The sequence below is a fragment of the Coturnix japonica genome, chromosome 11 (assembly GCF_001577835.2).
Source record: "Coturnix japonica isolate 7356 chromosome 11, Coturnix japonica 2.1, whole genome shotgun sequence".
NCBI lineage: Eukaryota > Metazoa > Chordata > Aves > Galliformes > Phasianidae > Coturnix > Coturnix japonica.
Window position 1 is genome coordinate 13,248,852 of NC_029526.1, and position 16,341 is coordinate 13,265,192.

At 40.1% G+C, this 16,341-nt stretch overlaps 1 protein-coding gene across 23 annotated transcripts in view; it reads right to left on the bottom strand.

Moving 5' to 3' along the window:
• The window catches only part of MAF (MAF bZIP transcription factor), a 698,813-nt gene that overhangs the window by 427,048 nt on the left and 255,424 nt on the right, over positions 1-16,341 (bottom strand). For all 23 annotated transcript variants that reach the window (XR_001557781.2, XR_001557767.2, XR_004308685.1 and 20 more), the window contains one exon: positions 4,402-4,522. The gene's annotated coding sequence lies outside the window, so the exon portion shown is untranslated. The remainder of the gene's footprint in view (positions 1-4,401; positions 4,523-16,341) is intronic.

Below are 16,341 nucleotides of genomic sequence, written 5' to 3' on the forward strand. Positions count from 1 at the left end.
TATTCGTTTCTAACACAATGAGCAACTAAACTGTAAAATTATGTTTGAATTTTAACTATTTGAATCAAAACCAATGTAAAGCTTCACTGAGTTAAGGGCGGGCATGGAGAATTCATACTAATAATAACCCATCTGTTGCTGAGCTTTGTAGACCATCAGACACATCAGCTTCTCTAGTATGTCAGTTTTTCTTCTGATGTAAACTGATCTGATGGTGTAAATGCCTGTTACTATCAAGGTATATTTTTTTCAAAGAGTACCAGGTAAGTTCAAGCCAACTGATATTTCTTGGCTTCTGAAAGGAAGCTCACACTAGAAATGTATGGGTATTTGACAGTATCGACATCACACACACAATTTTGGCATGTAAGATACTTTAACAGCGCAATACGTCAGCCATGTAAAGGCATTTGTTGTTTTGCTGTAATGGCTGCTGAACTCCATGGACAAATTCCAAGGACTTTAATAAGCTTTGGATTGGCCATATTATTACAATGACTTTAATTCTTGATTCCTCTTGTAACATCTCAGGCCATGTGAGAAACTCAGGAAAAGCCAATTAACATTCCTCCATCGACTTTTGTATTTACATTTTAAATTTACCACTTAAGACTTTAATTCTCCATAAAACTGCTTAAATATACATAACTTCAGTGTTATTTAAATGTTTTATGATCTTCCTGAAATGATCAGCTAATTAAAATCACTTATCTAATTTAGCACCTAAAATTTACCTTCCTTTATTTGGGAGGAATTGGATTTAATGTGCAGCTTTTGTCTGTTTTCTTTGTCAGAAAATCTTAATTTGGAAGGAAAACTGTGATTAAATACCGGGGGAGGGGAACACATCTTCTAGGCTGCAAACTTAAACTAGTGGTAATCATTAGCTACCATGTATGACACGGTGAATATAATTAAGAAATAAATTTATTATAGAAACTTGGAATTATCAATTAAAAAGTAGTCAGTGCAGTCCCACAAGGTCCAACATGATTACTCACGTTATCTGGGCTGTCACTTCCAATGCTGCTTTGAATCTCAAAGACCTCTGAGGGGTGCTCTGTGTGTCAAGTTAAATAAGTGAGACAACCTTGCTGGAAAAATGCAGTGATACGAGCGGGTGCAAACGCAACTCTTTTAGAGGAAAATAAAGATGTCAGCTTCGGCTTGAATATTATTGGCAAACTGTTTTTCCTTCCTGCTGTACTTCTAAGTTGAATGACAGAACAAGTCAATTTGTGGCTGAATCACTGCCCGTGTGATGGGTTAGGAGGGGAAGAATCACTGAGGCACAGCAGGACGCTGCAGCATTACATTTTTTCTTAATTATTACCTTTGCAGACTTTGATTTTTCCCTCTTAAAAGATTTCTCAGGTCAGAAAAGATCATTACATTAGACAGTTTGACCTCGTACACATGTTAGGACAGTAGGCTACAGTCACTGACGCACCCTCCACGCAATGTCCTCCCTTCTCCAGGTCATATCTCATAATACTGACCTACAGATCTATCTCGAGTATAAGGCAACAAATCAGTGTCAGAAAGTTCAGGGCTCTTCCTATCAGCCTCTCTCTCTAAAATCCCAGCTCCAGCAAAGTGATTTTGATGCTCACTCTAAATCAGAATGAAAAAATTGGCATGCACTGAAGAGCCAGGTTCTGTTTCTTGTATTGAGTGTTTCACATCTCCATTGCTCTGGGCTCTGTCTTGGACTAGAAATAAAACTAATAGAAAATGTCACCTTATCATATATTTGACCTGATGGGTGTAGATGGACCTTAAATATTTCATACTCAGCTATGGATGCCAGGTACACCCATTTATGAATTCAGATGACAGCAGAACAGAGTTAAAGCACAAGTTGTTTATCCACAGGCTCACAATAAAATCCTAATCCTTTCTAGCACTACAGAACTTCTTCACACCAGCAAACATCAAGAGACCTAACACAACCCTCCTCACAACTCCAGAGTCTGTCTACAAAGGAAAAATTCTGGCATTTACCCCAAACAAAGGGAATAAAAGAACAGCACAAAATTCATTATTCTGTCATTTGGAATACAATTTGAAGACTTTAGTTTGGCTCAGAATTGAAGACCACTGTAGACACAGGAATACTGACAGATAGTGATATTCTCCTCTTTTAATACTAAGCTGACAGCATCAACACTGTTCTTCAACTTGGTATCAAGGAGTGTCAGGAAGAGTGAAATACAGTTTACCTTGTCACGTCAAGCAAAATGTAGCATCTCTGTGCTTCCCAAGATTCACCCCCACACCAGCACTCCAAAATGTGCACAACAAAACCACATGAAACTCAGATGATTTCAGATTGTGTTACAAAGTCAAAACACAGAACAGATTCACTGAAAGATTTGCTAAGGTTCACCAACCTGTTGAGTGAACCTGGGCCCAGTTCCAGGCAAATCTGGATTGATTAACATTTTCTTTAAAGCAACATCACCTGACATTGTTTGCTGCTGAAGTGAATCTCAGCTTTTTCTTTTCTCTTTGAATTTTGGATCAGTTTAAGTACGGAGATGAAAATAGCACATGGAAAACATATCTGTCCAGTACTAAATGAAGAGCATGTAGAATTGTTTCCTGCTGAGCAATGAAACACTGCAAAACCAGCACCCTACCAACCTCCTCAGAATTTTGCAATATTATTAGCCTTCTGGTGAGGATCGGGCATAGGGTTTTTTTCAAATTCTCCATGCATTTGCAAACAGAACAGTATACAAGGTTTTCAAACATGGGATCAAACTGATAGATACTCAACTACACAGAATGGCACCTCTTTCTGCTAGTGGACCCTCTGATATCAATGGAATCTACATACGGATGATTAACCACTACTCATTCTGAATAACAGCTACTGTAAATAAGCTCTGGAAACCATATTCCAGCTGCGGTTGTGCTTGGTGGCTTGCAGTATTCCAGCACTTGCTAAATACAAATAAATGAAATAAAGTGGGAGATAGCGATACTCTGATTTCTGTTAGCACCAGCTATACATTTGTTCCAAGTGTCTGAGCAATCAGAAGACTACATAAATACCTTGCCATGCCTGTGGGATCCCATGCTAAGTTATAATCCATCACTGAAGCAGGAGGCAGCTCTTGAAGACATGCTAAAGCATTTCTGAGGTTGAATGTAATTCATTGCTACACTCTCTGGTTGCATGTTTATTTCATTTTGCAGGAAGAAGTGGCTACCTGTGGAGCGCTGTATGCTGTAAATTTCACTTAAAATTTGTGTCATATTAAACAATTATTGACCAAAGGCTCTGTAATTCTCCAGCTGATTTATTTTCTCCTTTCTATTAGAACTCTTTGTCAATAACCTTTACATTCTGTAGGACTACATTGGCACTCAGCTTAGCTGTACTGCTATCATTACTTGAAAACTGCAGGACTAAGCCATGTAAAACTATTCAGACAAAACCAAAATCTGTCCCATTCTGTCCTGTAAATTCACCACTGAGTCCCAACAGTCTAAGGATGTCAAAGGCATGAAATGATGACCATGAAAGGGAACTCTGCATCTGTGTTTGCTTAGTGGAACTGCAGGGCTGACCTGTGGACTGATGTGGCTGTTTAATATGGTCTCTGCAAACTGTTCAATAACAGCAGAACTGCAGTTTAATCCTCTTACCATTACCATTGACATTATTTCATGTTCCACTAATTCCAGCCCATCTGCAGGAGAAATACTTACCTCTCTGGCAAGATAACAGGGAGGGCCATATTTTTTAAAAGGCTGCCACAATCAACATTTTATGCAACATTTTTACATACCACCATAGTCTAAGTTTCATATCGATTCCATTTCTGTAAGTTAGGGGTAAAGGTAATGCATGATGAGGATCAGAGCCTAAAGCTCTATGAAATTGAATTTTCTGAAGCAGATACACGAGGATATTTTGAGACTATATATTCAAAGGATCAGATGTAAAAGCCTCAATTATTTGACTTTCAGGAGAACAAAAAAATACATTCAAACTAGAAGGAGACAAGTGGGAGATTTGAAAAGCATCACAAGTGTCTGTAATCCTGCTTTGCAAATTCTTGTTTGGTTTTTGCAGGGTTCTTCCATCTGAGCTGAATTCGCTATGAAGAGTTTATGTGTAAATGGACATGACCAAGCTTTTCACACAGAGATTCCTATAATGTCCAACATTATAAAACTCACTTAAAATTACTGAGGGAAAAAAAAAAGGAAATGATTTCACAAGAACAATAACACTGATTGTTCTTATTGGTTCTCCCATACATTTTAAGAGGGTCTCAAAGAGGACCAGACCTTGAAGGTGAAGGATTCAAGAGAGTGAAAACCTGAGTGAAAACCCGATAGCTTTGGAATGAAACAACACTTTTGATGCTGTACGATCATTCTTACCTCCCTCTGCAACCTCTGGGGAGTCACAGTCTATTCTATCCATGGAGAATCACTTGAGTGGAGCAGTAAGTGCTACCATTTGTGTCATGTCACTGTCTTCTGGTAGAGGACACAAGCAAGTCTGAAACCAAAGCAAACAGTGTGAATGAACTGCAAAAAAATCCAGAGCATTACAAAATCTGGAAGACTGGGTAACAGCAGTGTCCTATTCAGAGTATATGCACCACAGAAACTGGTCGAGGGAAGAATGCTTCTATATACAATACATTCAGGCTCCCACTATCACTTAATCCCTCTTCCATCTATGCCAAATTCCAGCTGTAGGCCATACTCGTCTCCAGAGAATCAGAGCTAATAGCAAAGTAACGGTCATATCTATTGGCTCTTCCACCAGCATTTCACAACAGATATCATATGATTAGGTGTTAAGTGGGACTTTTTGCACTTTTGCTTATTGCACATGTAATTATGTAATTCCATGTAATGCCAAAATGACTATTTCATACAATCTTAAATAAAACTATCACAGTAAAAGTACACAAATGCCTAAACATATATATGTCTGTGTGTGTGTACTTATGCACCTTCCACAGAATGCTTTCCAAATGTGGACACATTGAATGTTTTTTTCCAAAAAGGTTGAGTTAATGGTTCTTAAGCAAGACTCTGCCTCTCCTCCTCCCTAAAAATGTTGTGCTTCCTTGTATTACAACTTGAGGTTTGACAGATCCTTAAAACCTAATGGATGAAGTCCTTTGAGTTTATGATCTCATCTGTCAGCTGCTGCTGCTGTTTGTCACCATCTGGCTGGCACTAGATGGCTCTGTCAGAGTTTTAGGTGAGGTAGCAATGCATGTATTTGAACACTGAGTTTGCCAGTGGTTTAAATGCTCAGTCTGGAAAGGCACTTGTGGGTAGCTAAGTGGGAGAGACACATGCAGACACACTGCACAGAGTCACCCTCTGTCAATTTCCTCTTATGGAACTGGATGAATAACTTTCCTTGTCCTAAAATAATACAAAGGAAGGTACATCATGGCATAGAAGCAGAACTTCCATGAACTTCGATTAAGCATATCACAAAGAATCAAGATTAGTTAGGAATGCTGCTATACTTCAAAATGCATCCCTCAAACTGTATGGGCAAGGTGGTGATGATAACAATGATAATAGAGGTCTGCCACCGAGGTGCTCCACAAAGGTCAAAAGAAGATCACCATTTGTTTAATTTAAATAAATCAATTTGTTAAACAAGGAGCTGCTGAGATTATACAGTTTAAAGGGGGAGAGCAAAGAAAGATAATTATTGTTGTTTGCATAAATCATTTTCTTATTACTTGGGGATCAGGGTGGTATTGTTTGGGTTTGAGAAAGGAGAGCAAAAGAAGGTAAGTATATCAGTTTGCTGATCAGGGTTACACGGGATTTTGCCTTTGGGTTTGGCTAAAGGAAAGAAGATCATTACTTTTATTTAAATAAATCAATTTGTTGAGATCAAGGATCACGTGGGGTTCTGCAGTTTGCAAGGAAGGCACAGGAAATTCTCTTTTGTGGATAGTTTGGTGTAGAACAAATATTCAAACACTTCTCTGATAGAAGGAGAAAGGACCAAAAAGAACCAAACCCAATTTCAGGGCCCCAAAGCTATGTTTAGATTTTGTTCTTTTTTAAGATCCCATCTTTGCTATTTTGTGATGGTCTCCATTTTGATTTACACTTTCAACAAATTGAGTTTCGGTTCTGTATACGTACATGTGCCTATATGTGTATATAAAACACATATTTAGATAATACAGATAGATACAGATAGACAGACAGAAAGACAGCAGCCAGTAGGACCTGATCCTGCAAAAGCTCTCATATTGCTGTAACTAACGGGAAAGCTGTAATTGCCTTCCCAGGAGGTAGGACCAGTCTTCCACTGAGGAATATTCACTGAAATCAATGGCCATTCTGTGCACAGACACTTTGAGGGCCTGATATTTGTTGCTTCTTTTCCGAGGCGATTAATGAAGCTCTGTGTGTAATTTTAAAGGCTCTTCATGAACTAACTGGAAATCTACAGCACTGAACATCAGCGAACTCCTATCCAAAACTAATAGGCTCAGTATTACTGCCAAAAATTGACTAAGCGCTCTTTGTGCCTGCAAATAGGGTTCTGTAGGCAGTATCCTTCTATCTGCCTTCAAGGGATAATCTCCTCTTACAAATAAAACAATTGTTTCATTTGCTCATTGCAGTGGTTGAATGAGGCTGCAGAAATGAATGCCACCTGTTTTGAACGTTCCAAAGTCAACCAGGGGAGAATTTGGGGAGTGGGGCTGCATTCAGTTAACATGCATTACTCCATGCAAAGCTCATTTAAAAATGCATTTTCACAGGTTTGAAGGCAATTCATGCAAACTTATGAGCAAAACATTCTTAGACACTATCACAGATTCACAGAAGGTCTTAGGTTGGAAGGGACCTCAAGACTCCCATCCAACCTTCTTCTGAACATCCCCAGAGACTGGGCACCTACAGCTTTTCTGGACACGCTGTTCCAGTACCTCACCGCCCTCTATATTAACAGCACCACTCAGGTTGGTGTCATCAGCAAACTTGCTGAAGGTAAACCCAATCGCACTATCTATGTCATTGACAAAGATGTTAAACTCCAGTCCCAAGATGGACCCCCGATGGACACTTGTCATAGGACTCCACTTGGACACAAAGCCACAACCATCCAACCAATTCGTTATCCAATGGATCATCCAACCTTCAAATCCATATTTCTCCAATTAATAGATAAGAATGCGGTGCAGAACCACATCAAAGGCCTTGAACAAGTCCAAGTTCTTCTCACTCTGTCAAATAAAAAATGGCCCAAATGTAGCATTTAAGTGAAACGTCTGTATATGCAGGAAGGAGGTGTCCCATACATTGCCTTGGAGTAAAAAGAATGAGCAATCTAGTTAGCTCTTTAACAAATTAAACAACTTTAGAGTAATTACAGAAAATAGTGGGCCTTAACCATCCCTTGGGTGATTTCAAAGCCAATGGTGCAGTCCAGGGGATAAATTTGCATTTATAACAAGAATGATAAATCTAACTAAACATCTTTATTTTTACAGTACGTTAAAGAAGCATTTTTATTTAGTGCAGTCATATATCTCCACATTATTTTGAAGTATGCTCCTTTATTGCTTTTATGTCTTCAGAATTGCCTGAGGAAAGCATCCTTTTCTCCCTGTGTTTCATTGTTGTTACCCTTGTAGAGCATAACATGCACAAACTTGATTATGATTAATTGAGGGCTCTGGCAAATTATGGTTTTTTTTCATTTCCATCTAAGTCTTCCATCTGCTCAAGGAAAAAGAAGGAAATTTTACATTTATAAGGACACTTAGGGCTTTGTGGGTAAAACATCAGAACAACATGTTCAGCAGTAATGGCTACAAGTGAAAACAGCCTTTCTTCACTTGCACTCTTGCTCTTAGATCATCAACAAAACGCATCTCCATCCTACAGGGAAGGCTGACAATAACCAGTCAAGCTGCATCTGATCCAAAATCTTCCTGCAGAGCTGGAATTTCAAACTGAATTAAGCAAGATTAGAGTATTGCTCAATTGGATCCTACCACCAAAGAATCACTTAAAGCAGGTAAGTACCAGGTCTGTAAATATAAACACCCGTGTCCTTCGGCACAATGCATGTAATATCAGGCATGCTATTTATAAGAGGCTCTGATGAAGTTCTTACCCAAGGTAATGCAGCTGCATATACCAGCCCCATTAGGCCTGGTGTACCACATCAGATAAGGCCCTTCCTTCAGGGTTTATGATTCAGATACATAAGCTTGCCATCCCTGGAAACTGGCAAACGAGGTTTCACTTGGCAGTCTGGACTTTGCTTAACAGGATGAATGACAGAAATAAGAAGTCATGTTTAACTTGTGTGAATGCGGGGAGGAAAAGGCAGGGCTTCTTCACTTAAAGACAGCCTTGTTCTCCAGCCTTGTTGATGCATAGCATGGAGTGGTGCCGTTGGCTAACGAAAGAGCTAAACTATTTAGAGATCTGCTTCTCCAAGACCAAGGAACTGAAATAACAAAACAAGAACAATTTCAGCAAATAAAAAAAGGGCAGATACGTTCTGTCAATTGTCAGCCACATCAGACACAGCTTGTGCCAGATGGATGGCAAGGATGTTACTGTGGTGCTTCTGTATACAGGTGGACAGAGAGGAGGCTAAGTATCAAAACCAAGAAGTTTGTGGTCCAAGCAAACCAGAGCACATTTACAGGTAGATACAGAAGCTACAATTCCTCTGCCAAAGCTTGCAAAAATCCTTGTCATAAATGTACTGACAGCAGAGCTGAAAACCTCTCAGCAGTACACCAAAGGTTATTTTCTCTGGTAGCCTCAAAGCAGATGAAGAAACCACTTTTTCTTATGGACACGGTTTGTGCAGTACAACCATCCCTGCAGAAAGGTTTTTGGGTCAGGCCTGCTCCAGGATGAGTGAACCAAGTACAGGGCTGCAGATGAAAGCTGCATTCACTGCCAGGTCAACAGGGAACATAACCATAAGGAAGGATGTCCTGTTAAGTCCAAAAGGGTTTCAGTCCCAGCTGAGTTGGCCAAGTCATTTAAGCATTTTGGTTTCTGGGCTCACAAAACAGAGAGGCTGCATTTACCCACTGCAGTGACAGAGTTGCAATGGAGCTGAGAGATGCCTGATGGCTTTACCAAGAAGCAAACACACCTCCAGGCTCAAACAGGACATCACACAGAAGACGTGGGGAATAAAGTAATTTGATAACAAAGCTACTGGAATGTGGGCTCGGACACCCCTGTAAACGTTATCCCAGCTGGCTCAGGGTGCAACACATGCATCTTGCTGCAGTCCCTGTTCCCTTGCACATGGTGCACACACAAGGGCACAGGAGTTCATCCAGTCAGTGTGGGAAGCTCTGCATGAAGCCTCTCTAATTGGGCTTTGTGTGCATGTGTGAATAGCATCCAGATACTTACAGGCTACTCCTGGAAACATAAGAATGGCAGCACGGCAGAAATGGAAAATGTATTATCATTCATTGGCAGCAAATAATACGTTCAATATCCGCCATCCCCCCCCTCTCTTTTTTTTCCTGCTGTCTGTGTTTGTGATTGTATGTGAAATTAATTTCTGAAGAGTTTAGCTAATAATTAGTGGTGAGAAGATGCTGTCAGTCCCTCTAGAAAACAGGAAATGGTTGTGGCTGACAATGTCACGTGGTCGCTCCACTTCTCTGAGTTAATAAGTATTAATATCTACGTCTTTTAGGAGCATTGTGCAATATGTCTGATTTGACATGGGAAATGATCAGTCCATGCCAAAACCATTCGTGTTACATGAAAAGGCAGATTGTCCTTATTTACTTTCAAGATGATATTTTTCAAATTAAAATGAATACACCTACAGATTAGATCTTCCCTTACACAAATCTATGCAGGATGCTATTTAGGGTGTGCCTTTTCTCCTAACAACAAATTCTTCCAACATCAGATAAAACAGATTTATCACCATATTCCTGTTTTATCTCCTCACTTTTGCTTGGTGGGAAAGCATAAAAGAGACAGGTGACCCTCCAGAGAAAAAAAGTCTGCAGAAAATGAATTCAAATCAAGGCAAAAACCCACCAGATCTCTCAGGAGTTGCCAACTTTGCCAAAGATTTTGCCTTGAGCAAACTATTTTCCTGCTCTGTGCCTCAGTTTCCCATCTGGAAAGCAGAAGGTGCAAGAAGGTATCACAGTGCTTTCCCTCCTCTTTCTATCTTGTCTGCTGCAAGCTCTCTGCGCAAGCCTCATTATGCTTATAGCAGATGGAGGCTCCAAACTCAGCTGGAGCCTTCAGGCATTGCTATAGTATAAATAACAGTAATGATGATGGAGTGTTAAAACAGACAGAACGTGTTCTTTGTTCTCTGAGATGGGATTCAAACTGTGGCTGGACTCCTATTTAACACCACCAGCTAGTTTATTTATGAGAGGATTTATCAGAAGTGGTCGAGTTTAATTTTCTCTAATTCACCCTGCATGAAAAATGGCAACTGTCTGATTTTAATCTATAGCCTGATGATAGGGCTTCCCAGAACTAACAGAAATATCACATTCGAGGTATCCAAACAGCTATTGTAACACAACAGCACAGGCTGATTATGTCTGCTTCCTCACACCTCCGCTCCATCCCATCTCTGCCTCATCTCTTCCAATAGGATCTGCGAAGGCCAGAACCACTGCAACAGAAGATCAATTATTAATGGTAATAAAAAAATCTCAGGCGTTCAGGAGCCTTCCTGGGCATGTTGACTCACAGAAAGAGTTAACCTTTTGTTCTTACACCAGACTTCTTATTTTTTAACCAAGTGGATCTGCATTTGTTAAGCTGATTTCTTCCTAAGGAGGAAGGCGGAGGAAGAGATGGTGAAAAAATGCTGTCATTTTCAAATGGAACAAATGCATGAAGTTAAATAAAAGTGTGCATCGACAAGCTCATGGATTATCATGAGTTGGAAAAATAATAATATAAAAAAGATGGAATCTACAAACCAGTAGAAGAAAGATTCAAAAGCAGGGCAATCAATACCACCCTGAGATCAACAGGAAATGCTAAGAATAACTGTATATCATGTGTGGCTTCAAATTTATAACCGGGACATATAATCCCATTGTAAGAAGAGAGTCAAGTTCAAGAACTTAGCCTCTACAGTAAAGCTCTCATTTTAACTAAAGAAGCTGAGGTCGACGGCCTCTCAAATGAAACAGATAAGGCGACATAGGGTTCTTGTCAGAAACAAATGTTATGTCTCTCCCTACTGAAAAGCTTAAAGATATTATCAGCAAAAGCCTAGTTGGGCCTGAAATGGGTCCCAGAGAAGTAATATTAACCAGGCTCCTGGCAGATCATTTATTTATCTCAAGCTAAATTCAATAAAGAGAGCCATATATAAGTGAGGGAAAATAATGCAGCTGCTAGTAATTTATCATTGGATGGAAAGTCATTGTTATCCTTATCTCTCCAATGATGTTCTATTTCCAACTGGTAATGAATTATGGGGCTTGCCACATCTTTACTATGTGACAGGTCAACACTACCTCATGGGTACTGTACTGTATTTATGCAATCAATAGGGAGTTTGCTGAGAAAATATTGGCAACCATTTTGTGAGTGACCTAGAGCAGTACGGCCTTATGATCGTTGGTGGTAGTCAGTGGCCATAACAGCATTTCTGTAACCCTTTAAAACAAAGGCTAATCTGAATGCTTTATAAGTATTTTTCACTCTGCTCTCTGTAAAGCCATGCATGTAAAGCGAGCTGTTAATTGTAAAGCATTCAGCTAATTAAGATGGCTCAGCCACCAAAGGTGGCTCTTCTCTAGTTGCTGCATTGAAGTTTGTTTTCATCATTCAAAAGAAGAGATTGTGTGACCTGAAAAGTTTGGATTATACTAAAAAATGAGAAATATACTTTCTGAGTTCTACATGCATTTGAAAGGGGAGACGGTTTCCCCTTGAGCCACCTTCTCCACTGAGAAACAAGAGATAAGCCATTTGTGACCTCAAGTTGTTTCAAGAGCTGAACAACCCAGAAAACCCCATTTTGCTATAATTTTTTTTAGTTAAACTTTCTAAGCATATAAAAGCACAGCTCCCCCAAAGCATGGCAGGAACAGGCTTTGAAAACCAAAGGGAATGAGTTTCACTGAAGGGAAGCAGCAGCCGCCACGTTGATGGGAAAGGTTCTCACAGCGGATAACTTGGTGATTTGACGCCATGCAACGGTATGTCCAGGGGAGTGTGGCCACCCAGAGTGAACTCACCAACATCTCTGAAAGTGCACAACAGGACAGGATCATCCCTGTAACGCATCCAGTTGAGGCAACAAGAGGAGAAAGAAGGCTGTTGTTTCCCATTATTATGGGAAAAGGAAATCTGGATACATTGGCCAACTACAGTTCACTTAAATAATGAATCAGGTCACCTAAGTGATATTAGGTAAGGTGGCTCAGATTAACACAGTTGAAAAACAAAGGTGAAGAGCTCTGGCCATTGTTATATACCAGGCGTGCTTCCTGGTTGCAGAGACACAGCGTGCCTGCTGGCACGCAGGCATGTGCTAATGTGCCTCTTTGGCTCTGCATGCTTAGGAAAGTCTTAGTAATGGAAAAACAAGGGTGTTGGAGGTGAAGCCTGAAGTCCTTTGGCAGAGCAGTGTGTGCAAGAGTTTGACCAGAGCCTGCTGGCTCGCGCTCTGGCCCAGCCTGTGCTATCAGCCTGTCAGCTCTGCCAGCGCTAACACTCATTCACAAAGAAAGTCAATGAGAGCATTTCCATGTCCTGGAGTAAATAACATCGCTTTCCCGTATACCGACAGAGATATAAATTCCATATGGTTTGGCTATACCAGGAGGGGTCTTTCCCAGATCACATTAACACATGAAAACTCTGTTAGTTTCCTATCAAGAAATTCAAGGGGTCATCCAGCTGATGCCATTTCTTTTAATTGCTGAGAAAGTGTAATGGATTTTTACAATTTAAACAAGTAATGTAAATAGAGAAAAAACATAAAAATTCTAGGTGTCATATCTCATGTAAAGCGAGATAATCCAAAGAAATAAACTCCCAGAAATCAACTATTGACTTCTGAGTCTATCAGAGCCAGCAAGGAGTCTGCTACTCATCAGATACTCTTTCTCTTATAGTTTCAAACACACTGTCAAAATTGTGTATAGCTTCTCGCTCCCAGGACTTCGACTTACATACCAATCACTCCACTCACTTTTTAATTTCCATTGTTTGGAGTCCTATCCTAAAAAAAAAACAAAACAAAAACAAAACAAAACAAAACAAAACACAACAACAAAACCTAAAATATTGACTTAAAACTACTCAGGTTTACAGAGGTACAGTCTGGTAAGAATGATGTATGTGTTTAATAATATGTTCCCTGGCTAATAAAATGCTAGATTATTTTTGGACTACAGAATTTAAATGGAAGGAAGTTTAACCATTAGGAACCTGTTTACTATTACCAAGGGAATGACGAGTTGGCAGGTCAATAGCTATCATCAGAAACAAAGAACCACAGCAGCCACCTGTGCTTAGAGCTTGTCGCTGTTAGGAAAAAATAAATAAATGAAAGGGCAAAAACTGAGAAGTGAAGCTATGGCATAATGGTTTTTTCAGGTTAGGAATAAAACAAACAGAAGACAATGCCCTGGGACTGCTGATTTAGTAGGTTAGGAGAAATGATAGCCAGCTCTTCCATGCTGTTTGAGATGAAATAGGCAGCAAATACCTCTGTGAAACTTTTTCTCTAGATGAAGAGCTGAATCTGAAACAGTTTGCAATATCTCAGGCAGGTTCTTTGTGGGATGGGTATTAGTCGTAAAAGGAAGTGTGCACGCAGGGAAGTTTCCCCTTACTATGTGAATAGCCCCACCATTCAGCCAGCTGGAGACTGGCCACCGAGAGTTGAAAAGGCCAGAAGACACCTGCTTCAAGAGCATCCTTCCTCTACCAGATGGAAATATCTGAAGCCTTGAGAAAGTTCTCACTTATTGCCATTTGAGTGGGTCAGAGATAATCACATTTGCAGAAGAGCTGTACTGTGTCCCACAGGCCAACAGACACTGGGCTGAATCACAGTTCTGTTGGTGTCAATAGGACTTGTCTTGTGAAACTTGAGGATAAGGTTATCTATCACCAGCACTGAACATTTTGAGAGGGTTTGGTTTGGGGTTTTTTCCCTTTGATTTTTTATTTCCACAAGAAGATGATTTTTCTCTCCTTTACCAGTCAGTTATGGTAAACATGCTTTTCTGACCAAGAAACTCCTTTGTATGTATATATGTGTGTGTGTGTGTTTGTATGCATCGTGTTGACATTTGCATTTCATTAAAAGCATCATTTGTTGATTCAGATATTTTCTAATATAATCATAGCCATCAACCGTATCAGTAAGTGAAAGCACTGTAATGGCAAGTACCCTGTGTAATCAGTCCAGTATTGTTTACTAAAAACACAGATACAGTACCAGTATCACCTAAATACTGCAATATCCAATATCTAAATGATAAGATGAAACTACAGAGGAACTGGTTTCTTTTATTTCTTGCCAGCAAAACTCAAAGAAACTTGAAGTGCTGAAGTTTGGATAGATTCAAGAAGTTGCACTTTTCAGAAAGGAACAAGTCTTCTCTTAGTAAAAACTAGAGTGAAAAAGCAGAGAACAGGCTTATACTTCCCAAAGTCATTATGATTGATCCAGTCAAGATGGGGCCTGTGTCTGTGTTTTTTCCCCAGATAATTTTCTATAATCACAAATCTTCTATGATTTTGTCTTTTCATTGCAACACATGAGAAAATTATTGCTTGGAAACCATTTGCTACCTGCCTTCTGCCTGTACTGCCTGTACTGAGCAAACAAGTGCATGGCAAGGTATGAAATCTGCATCCTCAGGCCTCATTTCTCAAGAAAGAAATGAGAGCAATGGATTCATCCAACTTCCAGAAGAATAAGCTCACAGGCTTTGACCACTGTGGTCCCAGGGAACTGCACAGATCTAACTAGCCAAGGTTGACTGCAGCACAACCAGCGTTACCTCCAAGATGCCTTTTCAGCTCACTCAATCTACATCTTTGCTGTTAACTTCTAGTTTTGTGTTGGCTTGCTAAACATCATTAATATCTTTCAACCTCACTGTTTCCCAGGCTGAGGCCTCCAAGAATAAAAAGAAATACTTTAACTGCCAAAAAGTTACATCACTGCACAGCATATAGGAACTTCACTGCAAATACTTTGAAGACAGAAATCCTGCACTCAGGGTGCACTGTTTTAATGTAGAATTTCTCAGAATTTCTGAAAACACCTGTATGCTGATTTGTAAACAAAACACCTCAACGTTTGGTTGTATAATCAACAAAAACAGAGCAGTGTTAGCTCTGCCTGAGGTAATATGGGAACTGTGGAGGAAGACACCATTAGATTTTGCTTCCTCTTCCCATAGGGCTCAGGTTTTGTAAGCCAAGTAATTGATCCATAGAAACAAGCCACAGTCAGTAGTAAACTATCCAGGACAAACTCCCTGTCACAGGAGTCTTTAAATCAAGGTCAAATGTACTGCTAAGCTATGTGCTGCAGCTCTACCACAATGCTGGAATCACCAAGTGAAATCAGCTGGAATCAGCCAAGATGATTAAAATGATTCCTGCTGGCATAAAAAATCTGTAATATAGGTGAAATAGAAACTGGGGGTGAAATTCGTCCAAATGTAAAGCCCTGTGATAAAACTTTGAATAGAATTTCAGCCAAAATGTTTAGAAAGTTCTGGGCCACCCTGCATCTGGCGTAATTTTTAGGGAAAACCCCCTGATCTACACATGGAGAAGAACAGCTATGTCACGCCTGATTAAGGTTTTGTTTTGCATATGTGAGAGGAAATAAAAAGCATCGCCTTCTGCCCCAGGGTCGCTGCTGGAAGAGAAAGACCAGCTGGGACCTCTGGTGGAATGCAGAGGAAGCTTAACCTTTATCTGCTTGCTCTCTTTGGTATTTGGTGGAGGAGCAATTAAAACATGCATCTCCAAGGAAAAAAAAAAAACCTCAAAGGAAGTTCTTTTGACCTAGCAGCAGGTTTTGAAGGGCTGCAGCCAGAGGTGAAACTGCTGCATGTCCTGTGGGCTCCACCAGGCCCTGGTGAGTAAGGCCAAGGCGCCAGCGTAGGACGCGCACATCATGTGTGGGACGTGAGAAACTGGTCTGGGAGCCCAGCAATTTCTCCACTTCAGTAATGTCTACTGTAGAATACGATTTATCGAGAGAAATGCTGACTCCACAACACACTAATAGAAATAGCTCGTTGAAGGGCAAAACACATGCAATGGCATTGAGACTGAGAGTGGTTTGGAAGC